We start from the raw sequence: 14,795 nt of genomic DNA on the forward strand, positions 1-14,795 counted from the left end.
CAGAATTCGGTGCAAAAAGTGTAAGCAATCCAATGGATATTTACATAGGACTACAAAAATACTTGTAGATTCTCAAATACTGTCAAAACACTGGTTTGAATTAAATAAAAACCTAAAAATCAGGCATACTCTGCCAAAACAACTATAGCAGGTTGAGGTATACCAGGCCACCCCACATGAAAACATATTATAGTATACTATGACATAAATACTATAGTGTTCACTGTAGTGTTTTTGCAGACTTAAGTCAGCATGCTGTAGTATTTACTGTACTATACTGTAGTATTACAGTTAACTATAGTGTAAAAGAAAATTGTACTATATATACTTTAGTAATTCATGTAGTGTTTTTGCAGATTGTAGTATACTATAGAATTTACTGTCGTGTTTACTATAGTGGTTTTGTTTTATTATCTTTGACATTGAAGTTGAAGCGTTCTCCTTGAGGAAACCTACTGGATAAATGCTAAAAGACTACATTTTCCATAACTGGTAGGTAGGTAGGACTGGGGTCTGAACAGAGTTCAGGTTTCTCACTTATGGGTGGCGCAAATTGGGATATGGGGGAGGGGAATGGGCAGGACATTTACAAATTAAATACTGTAGTATTTACTATAGTTTAAAAAATTATAGTGTTTTTGCAGACTGTAGTGTTTTTGCAGACATTACTGTAGTATTCACTATACTGTTTTTTTGCCGATAATACTGTAGTACCACACATAGAAGGATACTACAGTGTGTAGTATAGCATAGTATATAGTAAGTACTGTAGTATTCTATAGTAAACTGTACTCTTTTTCATGTTGTTCCTCCAGCTCATACTGTATACCTGAGCTAGAACAGAAGTGAAGCACAGCACTTCTGATAAACAGACATTTTTATACCAATGGGGTGATTCCGCTTCTAAAAGCAGATACAGACAGACATGGAGCCCCGAGACGAGCAAATTATAAACAAAGGAAACATTACTAGGCTATAAAACGTATTTCTCGTAAGAGTAGCGAGTGTTCGTGTGCACTTGAACATCACATCCACTTCGAGGATTGCAAACTGATATTTTTACGGCATGAAACTGAAATGTGTGCTAATAATTTGACTAAACACTTCCTTGATATGTGATTAGACCTGCGAACACATCTTGAATTCTAGTCATTCAGGCCTTCATGTAATGCATGTTTTAATGTTCCAAGTAGAGTAGCTTCTGGCTTCCATTCTCAAACAAAATCGATGCTTTAGAAAAATACCTTAAAAATGCATAAATGACTATCGCCCCATTGCACTAACCCTTGTCATAATGGTGATTCGAGACGCTGGTCATGGCCCACATCATTATTATTATTACTACTACATCTAGACCAGCATGCCAGACACACTGGAGCTGGGCTGCAACATGATATCATAGAAAAACGTGATCCTGTGACGTTTTTTCAAAAAGATAGGTCTCATGATATATGACGCTTATGTCATTACATTGCATTCAATGGAAAAACATGAGCGTCACAGCAGTTGAAGCTTAGGTCAATACATTACATTCAATAGGAAAATATGAGCGTCACAGTGGTTAAGACATTGCATTCAATTAAAAAAAGTTGGTGATAAAGCTGCAATAGGGATATAGACAGACAGACAGACAGACAGACAGACTCATAAGACAGACAGACAGACTCATACGACAGACAGACAGACAGGCAGACAGACAGACAGACATAAACACTCAAAGACAGACAGACATTCAAAGACAGACAAGACATGAACACTCACAGACAGACAGACAGACAGACAGACAGACAGACAGACATAAACACCCAAAGACAGACAGACATTCAAAGACAGACAAGACATGAACAGACAGACATAAATACTCAGACAGACAGACATTCAAAGACAGACAAGACATGAACACAGACAGACAGACAGACAGACAGACAGACAGACAGACAGACAGACATATACAAAGACAGACAGACAGAAAGACAGACAGACAGACAGACAGACATAAACACTCAAAGACAGACAGGCATTCAAAGACAGACAAGACATGAACAGACAGACATACAGACAGACATAAATACTCAAAGACAGACAGACATTCAAAGACAGACAAGACATGAACACAGACAGACAGACAGACATATGCAAAGACAGACAGACATGCATAAATACTCAAAGACAGACAAGACATGAACACTCACAGACAGACAGACAGACAGACAGACAGACAGACAGACAGACAGACATGTACACTCACAGCCAGACAGACAGACACAGACCGTATCAAGTCAATGTAAAATAATGTGACCGAATTCATTCTAACAAGGCTTTTAGTTTCTCGAACTGCAAGACCATTGTGTCCAATTAAGCCAAAAATACTTTTGGACCAATTCACTTCAAATTTCACATGCCAGGTCTCTACAGTTAGAAATATGTAAAAGTTAGGAAAACTCCCCAAATGACTTCCAATTAACCTCAGCTAAACGATACCATATGTGAATTGTGCTTCTAGCCTAACAGTTCTGTTGATGTCACTCAAAAGCACTTTAAATCTAGGGCAGGCTTCAAGTGAGGCCTACCTTTCTGCCAAGCAGTGGGGGGAGGGGGAAATTACTTAATTCCTAATTGGATTAGGGTTAGGGTTATGTCTATGGTTGAGACCGTAACTCTACAGTAGCTTCATGTCCATTCCCAGCTCAACCCTAAAACTAACCCTAATTCTAACTCTAACCCTTACCCTAAACCTAACTCTAACCCTAGCTTCATGTTCACAGCCAGGCTTAACCCTAACCCTAACTCTAACCCTAGCATCATGTTCACATCCCGGCTCAACCCTAACGTTTACCTCAATCCTGAACGTAACCCTGTCTGTCTGTGAGTGTATATGTATGTCTGCCTGTCTGTGTGTGTCTGTCTGTCTGTCTGTGTCTCTCACCAATTTGCCCATTGCAGCTTTATCACCAGCTTTAATTGCATTGAATACAATGTATTGACCTAAACATCAACCACCGTGACGCACATTTTTTCCTATCAAAGGAAATGTATTGATCTAACCGCCAACTACACTGACGCTCATCTTTTCCTATTAAATGCAATGCAATGACCCTACTGTGACGCCTACCTTTTCCCATTAAATGCTATGTATTGACCTAAGCATCAACTACTGTGACACTCATCTTTTTGCAAAATCGTCACAGGAAGTTTTTAGGCTGATACTAGGCTGGGACCCACTCCAATTTGCTTACCCATCCAACAGATCCACTCAAGATGCCATTTCCATCTCAATCCACAGAGCTCCATCACACTTGGACAAGAAGAACATCTGTGAGAATGCTGTTCATTGATTATAGTTCAGCATTCAACACCATTGTTCCCTCCAAGCTTGTCACCAAGCTCAGGGCCACCCTCTATAACTGGATCCTGTATATCCTAACGGGCAGACCACAGGCTGTGAGGGTTGGCAACAACACCTCCTCCACAATGGCTCTCAACACGGGGGACCCTCAGGGATGTGTGCTCAGCCCACTGCTCTACTTGTTCACCCACGACTGCGTGGCGAAGCACGACACCAACTCCATTATCAAGTTTGCTGATGACACCGAGGTTGTAGGCCTGATCACCAACAGCGATGAGATGGCCTACAGGGAGGAGGTCAGAGACCTGTCAGTGGGACCACAGTGGAGAGAGCGCTTCAAGTTAATCGGCATCCACATCCCAGAGAACTTGACATGGATCCACAGCACGACAACTTTAGTCAAAAAGGCTCAACAGCGCCTCTTCTACCACAGGCGGCTGAAGAAATTCTGCATATCCCCCGAACAATCTGCAACTTCTACCACTGCACAATTGATAACGTCCTGACAGGCTGCATCACAGCCTGTTACAGAAACTGCTCCGCTCCTGACCGCAAGGCCCTTCAACGGGTGCTGAAGATAGCCCAGTCTATCACTGGGGCCCAGCTCCCACCCATACAGGACATTTACTCCAAGCGGTTCCTCAGGAAGGTCTGCAACATCATCAAGGACGCACACACACACCCCAGCCACGGACTGACTGTTCACTCCTTTATCGTCGGGCAGACGGTATCGGAGCATCGAGATCCGGACCTCCAGGCTCAGAGACAGTTCTTACCCTCAGGCCATCTGACTGCTGAACACCTGAATCGGGACCAACCACCGATTAGCACACATACAGTACGTACAAAGTAAACACATATACACACTTTCACAGTACATATCCCCGACTCCAGCTATTACATACTATTATTGCACATTCAATAATTTGCTCTCATTTCCCCCTTCCTGGCACGTGTAAATATCCTACTGTAAGTGTTTGCCCCCTTTAAATTGTTTAAATGCCTACCTGTATTTATATTTCTGCAAAATGTACTCTATTTCTATTCCATTGAGCTAAATCTATTTTATTATTCCTTTTTTTAAATTCTTACTATGCAGCATTGTCGAGAGTGAACCTGCAAGTAAGCGTTTCATTGTATTGTGTACCATGTGTATCCTGTGCGTATGACAAATAAGCTTCACTTGACACAGGCGCAGCGTATTCTTTTCAATACCACTGGGTCTATATAGACAGCATGCTGACATGTTTTACTCAAACAGAATGTGAATTATTCATAAAAACATTATCAATCGGCTACATAGGCAGAAAACCACAAAGCCAATATGACTTGGCCCAAATCAGCACCACAGACAAGGGAAACGTTGTCCAAAGCCACACAGCTGAGCCTCATCCCCAAATCACCCAGCTACAGCGGATCTGTAATTAACAACACTTTAGTCTCCCAACACGGCAGCTGGTAAGCTTTTATCAGAACTGCTGCTTGCTCTCGCACTGTTTCTGCTGTTTGTAAATCCCACAAGTAACTCCGTGGTCTCCGTTGATTTCTAGGATTGTGTAGCCTGGTTTTACTGTAAACACTGGCTTGGTGGGCTTTAGGCAAACCAGGTCACCATGGTAACCCATGGACAGGCAGACAGACCTAGATACCCACAAGCTTGGGATCTTGGCCAAGTAAAAAGTGTTCCCGGATGTGAAATAATACACATATAGTCTAACCTACAGTCAACCCGCCAACCACATCATTCAATGTATTGAAGTTTCATTTCAACTTTGACTAACACTTTGATTGATTGTTGTTGAAATGGGAAAGGTTGAGTTCTCCTCATCCGAGGCTCCGAGCCAGAGGGAGATGGGTCTGAGGTTTCCTCAGGATGCCATGCCAACCGACTGCTCTGTCTGTCCGCGGTAAGACCAATCAAGTGTAGTGAAATCTTTCTGTCATTCAAGTGTGTTTGAAGTGAGGTTCCTGCCTCTTTTGATTGGCATGCATAATACTGTATGTTCAAGCAGAGACGAAGAGAGGCCAAACTGGGGAAAATCTCCCTCTGGCAGGTGGCGTTTTTTGTTGTTGTTTCGCCCACCAAGCAAGAACCTTTTGTATGGAGGTCAATGAGAGTGTAGAAGTTGGTCAACAAAAGAATTAATGGCTTATTTGCCACGTGAGGTTTATTTGATCAAATAGTAGTTTTGGGAATGCTTAAGTTGTTACGAGTGTACTGCTATAAGTAGACTTTATATTGGAGTTGTCTTGAGATGGCTATTCATGGCATGAGGCTAGTAAAATCGCATCTCTCTCCCTTGAATGCATGCGGTTGACGTCAACAACCCTCGTCGAAATGTAAAAAAAGGATTACAATAATGAGATGTATCCAACAATCCAAAGCCAGGATAGGCGGGAGCTAGACAGCCTGCCGTGCCGCTTTGTGGACAACAACTCCAATTGTTAGGGTGGAAAGACATGTACAGTATCTTGTCAGTATATCCATAATCTTTGGTTCAAGCCTCCTCTCACCAAGCAGGATTCCTACTACAATGTGAAGTGCCTATGAAAGCAATGATGTAGCTGACCTATGAGAGAGAGCATTTAACGAGTTCAGTGAGTTTTTTTGTCTCGGAAACCCTCTAGCTTTTAGCTTTGGAGAAAATTACAACTGTTGAATTAGTTATGTAGACCTGAAAATGAAACCTGATGTTTGATTTGTCAATCTTACGTCTCGCCAAAAACAAATTCAAATAACTGCACACTTCTCAATTATTCAGGCGCAATTCTGCTGGAAAATACTTACTCAGCTTTATAGCAGTCTACATTCTTGGTTTTTCAAACAACTTATAACGAATAAACCACCAAATTCAATAAAAAAAATTCAACAACAGAGGGAGACTGAGCCTTATTCGCACCTTATCATCAAACACAGAGAGCGGACAACACAGGAATAGCCGAGCCTGGGCATGGTTTAACAAGCTTTAGTTAATAACATTGAGAATATGATGATATTAGATTTCCAGAGTATATGGTGACATGGTTGGGAATGAGTCAGCATAACACCATGTCAGTTTTCTCATGTCAACATGACCACACAATGACCTTTCTCACTTCTTCCTCTCCCCTTTTCTCCTTTTTTTCTCCATCCCTTTTTGTTACTTTTTCCATCCAAAAGGTCACCAATATCTCACCCTTATCTGTTGTTTTTATTTTTTAATTACTGTGCAGGAGAGAGAAAAGAGGGCTGGCTAACTAGAGGAGTGAAGGGCAGATGGAAAGAAACCCCCCTGGAGGTGTAAATGCATAGCAACCAGCTCTATGATTAGAACCAGGTGATAACAAATCCTTTCAAAGGCAAAGGCCCCCCGGAAGGCACTGTGCGGGTCAACTTTACAAAAGTACATATTGAGTGATATAATAGATACAATACATTAGCCACTGAAGTATTTTAGCCATTGACTTTATTGATCAACATCATTTTCGCACTGTTGGTCGATTTACTTAATCGCCTTTTTTCCCGACGTTGTTTTTCGATCTACAATAATCATTTTTTGCTCTTGAGTCATTCATGCAGCTAGGTGTATACGGCAGAAAGGAAGGAGTCACACTTAAAAAGGCTTTCAGTTGAGCACCGGAAAACAGAAGCATGACACACTTGAGACATCCGTTTGACATTTGAATGCCTTTGCACTCGTTCAGTGTGTTGCACGCAATGTGAAAGTAAAATAATGCACGTGTCAATTCAAATGACATGTAGTACTAATGTTGACTGTCATATTATGCTTATGTAAGAATGGTAAAGACCTCATATGTACCCCCTCCACTAAAGCATCTCTGTGAGTAAGCGTCACGACTATCATGGCAATCATGCCAAGCATGTCAACTCATAGGTGTCATGCTCGTCCTCATAAGTGTTCGGAAATGGTCTCCAAGTGTTTTAAAATGGTCTTTGACGCACATTGGCGCTCCAGCCTTCAACCTGCATCGATTCTAAGTAAATGCTATGCCTCCACAAATAGCAGCTTATCAGTTTAGCTGTCGGACGTGATCTGTTGTGAATGGTCAAGGCCTGGAGGGCTGGGTAACATTTCCAAACGCCTGGCAACCCAATAAACCTTGGCCACTGACCTTTCCGTCCTGGTCATTGGGCCCTGGTCATTGGCCTCGTTGAACGCAACTCGATTACAGCCCCTAATGTCCCACAGAAAGTAGCTCTTACAGGCAGTACCCACGAGGCATTGTGTAGGAGAGATGTCCTAATCTCGTTGTTTGTCATGTATAATACTCTCTTTCTTTCTTTTTGTTGTTGTTGTTATTGCTGCTCCACTATCTGATGCTCTCTCTCTCTCTCTCTCTCTCTCTCTCTCTCTCTCTCTCTCTCTCTCTCTCTCTCTCTCTCTCTCTCTCTCTCTCTCTCTCTCATATGTTACACTGACTGTTTCAAATTGATTGACACACCTTGATGAGAATGCCTTTGTTGTAGAAGTGATGTTCCTGAAATAAATCTGGAATTGATAAACTTCAAATAAGAAAATAAATAAAAAATGTGAATGGGTACTCTCAATGCTGTTTATTGTCTGGGTTAGGCCCTTCCTTGACAGAATGACTGCCAGTGGGGGACACAAGACTGGCTCTGTGATGTCTTCATGGAAGATTCCAGAGGCACAAACAAGGCTCAAGGTACAGAACAACATTATAAGTTAATGACCTTTGTCTTTGTAACTCGCCGTAGTATAGTGTGCTATGAGTCATGTAGACTAACTAGGGTGAAATTGAATATTCGGGAGGTACCCATGGCTCAAGGTAGGCTCAGAACAACATTATCAGTTAACCACCTTTGTCTTTGCAACTCCTCACAAACTTTTTGCAGTATAGTGTGCTACGTGTAGGCTAATTAGGATGCAATGGTAAGCGTCAGAGGTGCTGTCATCAGAACTCGACAAGGTTACTTCTGGCCACCCAGAGGATGTGATGACTAACACTGAAAGCCGCATCATAATCCGCAGCTCATACATTGAGCTTTGACTGTCGTGCGCAAGCACCTTGGAGTGCCTGCAGAGCATCCTCCCTGTCCTCAAAACTAAAGGCAATATAATCACAAAAACAATCCACTTATCAATGACGTCACTGTGTTGATTATGCAGCCCGGCGCTTATCCTTGATGAGATTTTTTTTTAAAGTATTTCTTTATGTAGCGTGGTTCATTCTGCGTTGTGTAATTCTTAATGAAGACGCTGCCACAACTGATGGTCTGCTCGTTGAAATCTTTTTATTTGCCCTGCACACGAAGAGACAACACACACGTTACCCTTGGTGCAGTCACAGCTCTCCGGCACCTTGCTAACCGAGGGTCAGGCAAAAGAGCGCCAAAAGGAATTAACAGGTGCTGCGTGCACACACTCGCTGCACCACAGCATATACAAGTAAAACTATACAGAACATAATTCTGACAAAATAAAAGACATACCTGCACACGAAGAGACAACACACACGTTACCCTTGGTGCAGTCACAGCTCTCCGGCACCTTGCTAACCGAGGGTCAGGCAAAAGAGAACGATAAAGTGGTATGGGGATACAGATAGCCCGCGATGGGCCAAACCAAAATATACAAAACTTTTACAATCACTTGTATGTACAATATTGGTATGAAAAAGTGTTTGTACACCAAATAAAAACATTAGCTATGCAGCTGTAATTAAATAAAAAAATACACTGAATTATTATTATTATTATCAGATTATTAACATCCCCTCTTGACCTGGCCTATTTGAATTGGTCCTTGTTTGCAATTTGGTGCGTAATCTAGGGGAACAACATCACACTGCTACATTCACCCCCACTGTTTTACACTAGATTATAGACCCAAAACAAAACACATTACCTCAAAGGTAACAAAGCAAAGAAAGAAAAAAAAATTCACACCCACAGGGCGACAGAGTAACCCAGTGTAGTCCCTTAATTCTAGACCCACAAATGGTCGATCAGCTGAAAAGCTATCCCGCGAAGGATTAGGAAAAATAAGGGGTAGCTAATCCCTTATTCAACCGTATACGAAAAATGCCATATACATTTTATGCCGATGGACTACACACAAAGTTACATGAATTGTCAAATATATTAGACAAACCCACAAATCATTCTAAGACATGCTTAGATTTCCTACATTCCTACAAAAGAAAAGGTAGGCAATATCCTACCGTCACTGAGAAACCAAGAACTGTTTCATTTCCTGTGTAGACATAGTTTGGATTAACCTATCCACTGGCTTAATAAGTCTACCCAGTCTAGTCCGAACACCCTCACCCACAAACCTAGCAGGAATGTCACAGACAGCACTAACCCTGCTCAGAGGTCTAACCTCAGGATGGGGAGTACTACAGATCCGCATCTCCGGAGCCAGCACACTTTCAGTTACCGACTCAACACTAGTAGTGTCAGACGACTGATCAGAATCCTGGTAGATTGTCACAGACCACACTGACGAAGCATCTTCAACCAAGGTAACATCATCCACACTGAATGGAGTTTCGCAATCAGAACTCTTGTAGGCTTCGGGGATATCTCTCTGGTCCACTTCTGCTGAGCACACCTCACTTAAGGGGACTTCATACGGTTGTTCCACCTCACTTCCATCAGCCGGGACTTCACCATCCTCTTGGAGTATCCTCCCAGAAGACTCAGGAAAGCCTGCTACCCAGTGGACAGTCCTGGCGTCACTCCCATCCATTTGGCTGGACATTGCAGACATCTCAGAGATCACGTCACCACTCGATAGAGATCCGTGACCCTCAGGTTCCTCCCACGAAGGTAAAGGCAGAAAGTTGACTGGCATAATCAGGTTCCTATGCACAGTTTTGATGCGTCCAGTGGTAGGGTGTTGGATACGATATGTGTTCAGTGAGCTGTTCTTTGCAACCACTATGTACACCACACTCTCCCAGCGATCAGCCAGTTTCTTCTTGCCCCTCTCCCCCTTGTTAGCAAGTAGAACTCTATCTCCCTTCTGCACCGAGTGACCCTTAGACCGTCTGTTGTAGACCTCGGCTTGTCTCTTTTGTTGCTTACTGGCATGCTGCTGGGCCAATGTCATGGCCTCTCTCAGATCCTCACCCAGAGACTGGACATACTTATCCACATCTACTGTGTCCCCATCCAACAGCACACTTTCAAACATAACATCTACCGGCAACCTAGGGGTGCGTCCGAACATCAAGAAGAAGGGTGGAAACCCAGTAGTCTCATGAACAGTGCAGTTATAGGAGAATGTCAATGTGTTCAACATCTGAGGCCATTTAGCCTTAGACCTAGCTGGCAGAGCTCTAATCATCCCACCCAGTGTGCGATTCAGACGTTCTGCTTGACCGTTACCCATGGGATGATAAGGTGTGGTGTGGGACTTTTCAACACCAGATAACTGAAGTAATTCTGCAATAAGTAAACTCTCGAAGTTTGCACCCCTGTCAGAATGGATGCAATCAGCGAACCCATAAATGCAGAAGAAATTATTCCAGAGAACACGAGCAACAGTCTTAGCAGACTGGTTTGGACATGGATACGCACAGGCCAGCTTAGTAAAGTGATCAGTCACTACTAACACATCAATAGACTTGTTGTTTGAATCTTCGGCAGTCCAGAAATCAATACACACAAGTTCTAAAGGTGCCGTTGTCACAATGGAGACAAGTGGAGCTCTTGCTTCAGGCTCAGGTGCTTTACTCAACACACATCTCTTACAGTGGGCCACATATTCCTTGACATCCTTCTCCATAGATTCCCAGTAAAACCGCTGTCTCGTGAGCCACAATGTGCGCTGCTGACCCTGATGACCAGCATCATCATGAACTCCCTTCAACACAAGGCCTCTCAAAGACACAGGTACGACATACTGGAATATTTTCTTCTTACTCACTGGGTGTTTTGAGACACGATACAGAATCCCTAACCGCGTGGTGAGTTTCCCCCACTGTCTTAGAGTATAAACTGTTTCTTTAGCTTCAAAGACTCGCTCTCTCCTAGATGGGCGCCGGCCTCTATCTACAAAGAACATTACTCTGCTGATGATAGGATCCAGTGACTGGTTATCATACAGCTCCTTGTGTGTAAGGACAGGTAAAGGGCTCTGACCCATGGACATCAACTTCTCAAGGTGCTGCACATGTGAAACGGACCTCACTGTGGCACCATCATCCCATCGGCGATGGGCTTGGAGGACAGCAGACACCTCTTCACAGGAAACCAACCCACTGACATCGTCTCCAGCTCTACTCAACTCACTCCCAGGAGCCATAGACGTTCCACAGCCAGCCTCGGGCTGCTCACAGGAGAGACGGAACATGTCTTGTACATCATCCAGTCGAAGACCTCTGGCTTCCTCCAGCAGGACATCATATGGAATTCTTGTCAGTCGGTGCAGAACTTTGGGGCGGACAAATGGCTCTCTGCTCAAAGCATCAGCAACGACATTCTTGGGCCCTGGTATGTACTGGATATCAAAATCAAAAGGTGCCAGCTTTGCAACCCATCTCTGCTCACATGCATCAAGTCTCGGCTTTGTAAGAATATATTTGAGTGGATTGTTGTCGGTCCACACCGTAAACTTATGCCCTCGCAGCCAATGGCTGAACTTATCATGAATGGCCCATTTCATGGCTAGAAATTCCAGCCGGTGAGCAGGATACTTGGATTGTGCATGATTAAGAGATTTACTAGCAAAAGCTATTGGCCTGGCTATGGCCTTCCCATCTTGCACTTGGGATAGTACAGCTCCCAAACCACTAGTAGATGCATCAACAGAAAGCAAAAATGGCTGAGAAAAATCTGGATGAGCCAGCAGTGCCTGGTCAACTAGTGCTGCTTTCAAAGCTTCAAAAGCGAGTTGACACTCGGCAGTCCAGTCTGCAGCAGTGAGCCTGCGAGAGGGACCAGGCATCTTTCTGCCCTTGCCTCTCCTAGGCTTCTTCTGACCTGTAGTCAGCTGAAACAATGGCCTAGCAACCATGGAACAATTCTCAATGTAGTGTTGATAGTATACTACCATACCAAGGAAAGAACGGATTTTGCTAGAAGACGGAGTGACACCATCAGCTTCCATCATCTCAATCTCAGTCACATTCAAAATGGTTTGAATCTTAGCAGGATCAGTGGCTACGCCCTCCTGAGAAATGATGTGGCCCAAAAACTTAACAGACCTCCTCAAAAACTTGCACTTAGACGGAGACAGTTTAAGATTGTGCTCCTGCAACCGCTGGAAAACCATCTCAAGTCTCTGCAGACTCTCTTCCTCCGTCTTAGCAAAAACCATCAGATCATCCAAATAGCAAAGGAGACTTAGAAAGTTTTGGTCCCCAAAGATGGTCAGCATCATTCTCATAAACGTAGCCGGGCTGTTGCAAAGGCCCTGAGGCAAACGATTGTACTCGTGCAGACCTAAAGGAGAGGAAAAGGCAGTGTATTTCTTATCCTCTTCATGCAGTGGCACATTGTAGTACCCTGATGTCAAGTCCATTGTGCTGAAGAAGGCATTACCTCCCAGCGCCGCCAGTACATCAGCCTGATGAGGCAGTGGATGAGCATCCTTCACTGTGCGGGCGTTTAACCACCTAAAGTCAGTACATAGACGCAAGTCCCCATTCTTTTTCCATACCAGCACCAATGGTGAGGCATACTCGCTGCTGGATTTTCTGACGATTTCCTTTTCCTCCATATCATCCAGTGTTTCCCTGAGTTTTTGGTAATCAGCTGGAGAAAGCCTACGATAAGGTAATCGAAATGGGCGGTCATCAGTCAGCCGTATGCGATGGCAGAACTCTTTTGCCTCTCCACAATCCAGGCTATGTCTAGAGAACACCGTGTCATACTTCTCAATTAAACCGACAAGTTTGTCTTTCCAGAACTGTGAGACTGGACACTCCTCAACAGACAGGCCTTGAAGTCCAAGATTGCTCAGTGTACTGTTGTCATTAACTACACTGCCACCAACTGAACTCTTAGCTGTAAGACTGCCATGTGAGCTGTCACATTGTACTTTTGCCACGTTCTGGTAAGCAGCTTGCTGCTTGACATCCTCAAAATCCTCCAATGCAATACAAGGGTACACATCTGCCACTTTAGCATTTCGTCTCAGGGTAACTGGCGAAGTTGTTGGATTCACAATCTTCACAGGGAGCCATCCATCCCCCCACAGAGGCGTAACTACTCTCCCTACTAGTATGTGTCGATTCACACAACGAGACGTGCTGGGCTCGACAACAACAGTACTGCCCACAGAGAGTTTTGTCTTTGGGGGTAAGCGGCCCCACACCAGATGCTCACTCATGGGTTGGAGCGTTACTGCCCTCTTCAACTTAATGGTGCCCACTTTATCTGGGATGGAGTCTCCTCTCCATCTCTCCAGATTTGATAGGAGACGCAGGAACTGGCTGTCCTCACACTGGCCAGAGGGACCTGGCGTACCCACCACCCGCCAGTAGCTGTCATTTGATTTGAACTGTCTAATCAGAGACTTCAACACGTTAGTGCCAACAATGAGTTCATCAACCTGCCCATCTACAATCAGCACTGGGACTACATAACTGAAGCCATAAAGCTGTAGTTTCAAGTCACACATGCCCACTGGGCTAGTTTGCGTCCCACCACAACCCACCAGTATGATGTCTGAAGGAGCTAGAAAGTTCCCCTCTACCACTCCTGCCTCCCTCAACCGAGGTACAATATCTGCGCGCAGAGTAGTAGCCATGGACCCACTATCTAACATCCCCTTCAGCTCAACTTTATCCTGTACTAGCACGGTGGTGTAAAACAAACTGTCATTCTGAGAAATTCTCATTGTGTTCTGAAAAATTACTGTGTTGTTCTTGGGTACTGACTCACAAAAATAAGAATAAACAGATTGGATATCATCATCATCAGTAGAGGAAAAATTAGCCTGCCCCACATTGCCTTCCTCAGAATGGAGGCTTTCTAGTTTTCCAGACCTGCCAGTCTGTCCACATTCAGGGCTCTTTCGCTTCCCAGTCTCACTACAGTCAAAGCTCATGTGGCCAGTAGAGAAGCACTTGAAACACAGCTGGTGCATCTGACAGTGAGCTTTGGTCCAGTGATTAGTGCTTCCACAGACAGCGCACTCACGCTCACGTTTGGGGAACTGTTTACGGGGCCCTCTGTTCACAGACTGAGTATTGCTGAGAAGAGCCTTCTCTAGCATACTCAAAACTTTCTCTAATGTCCCACCCTCAGATACAGATTGGGCCTGTTCTGGTTCACGGCCACATCGAGAAAAAGATGACACATTAGGTCTGCTCTCAGGATCCACTTCCTCCTGGGGGGAGTCGAAGACAGCAGCCACCTGCTGTGAAAGTTGTGTTCTACATGCTTTACGCTCCCTTAACAGTTCATCCAAACGATCCTGTACCTCACTGGCTGTCCAGTCACGAAGGGGTTTGCATTTGAACACTTGGGCCAACT

Source organism: Salvelinus fontinalis, chromosome 36 (genome assembly GCF_029448725.1).
Source record: "Salvelinus fontinalis isolate EN_2023a chromosome 36, ASM2944872v1, whole genome shotgun sequence".
Lineage (NCBI taxonomy): Eukaryota > Metazoa > Chordata > Actinopteri > Salmoniformes > Salmonidae > Salvelinus > Salvelinus fontinalis.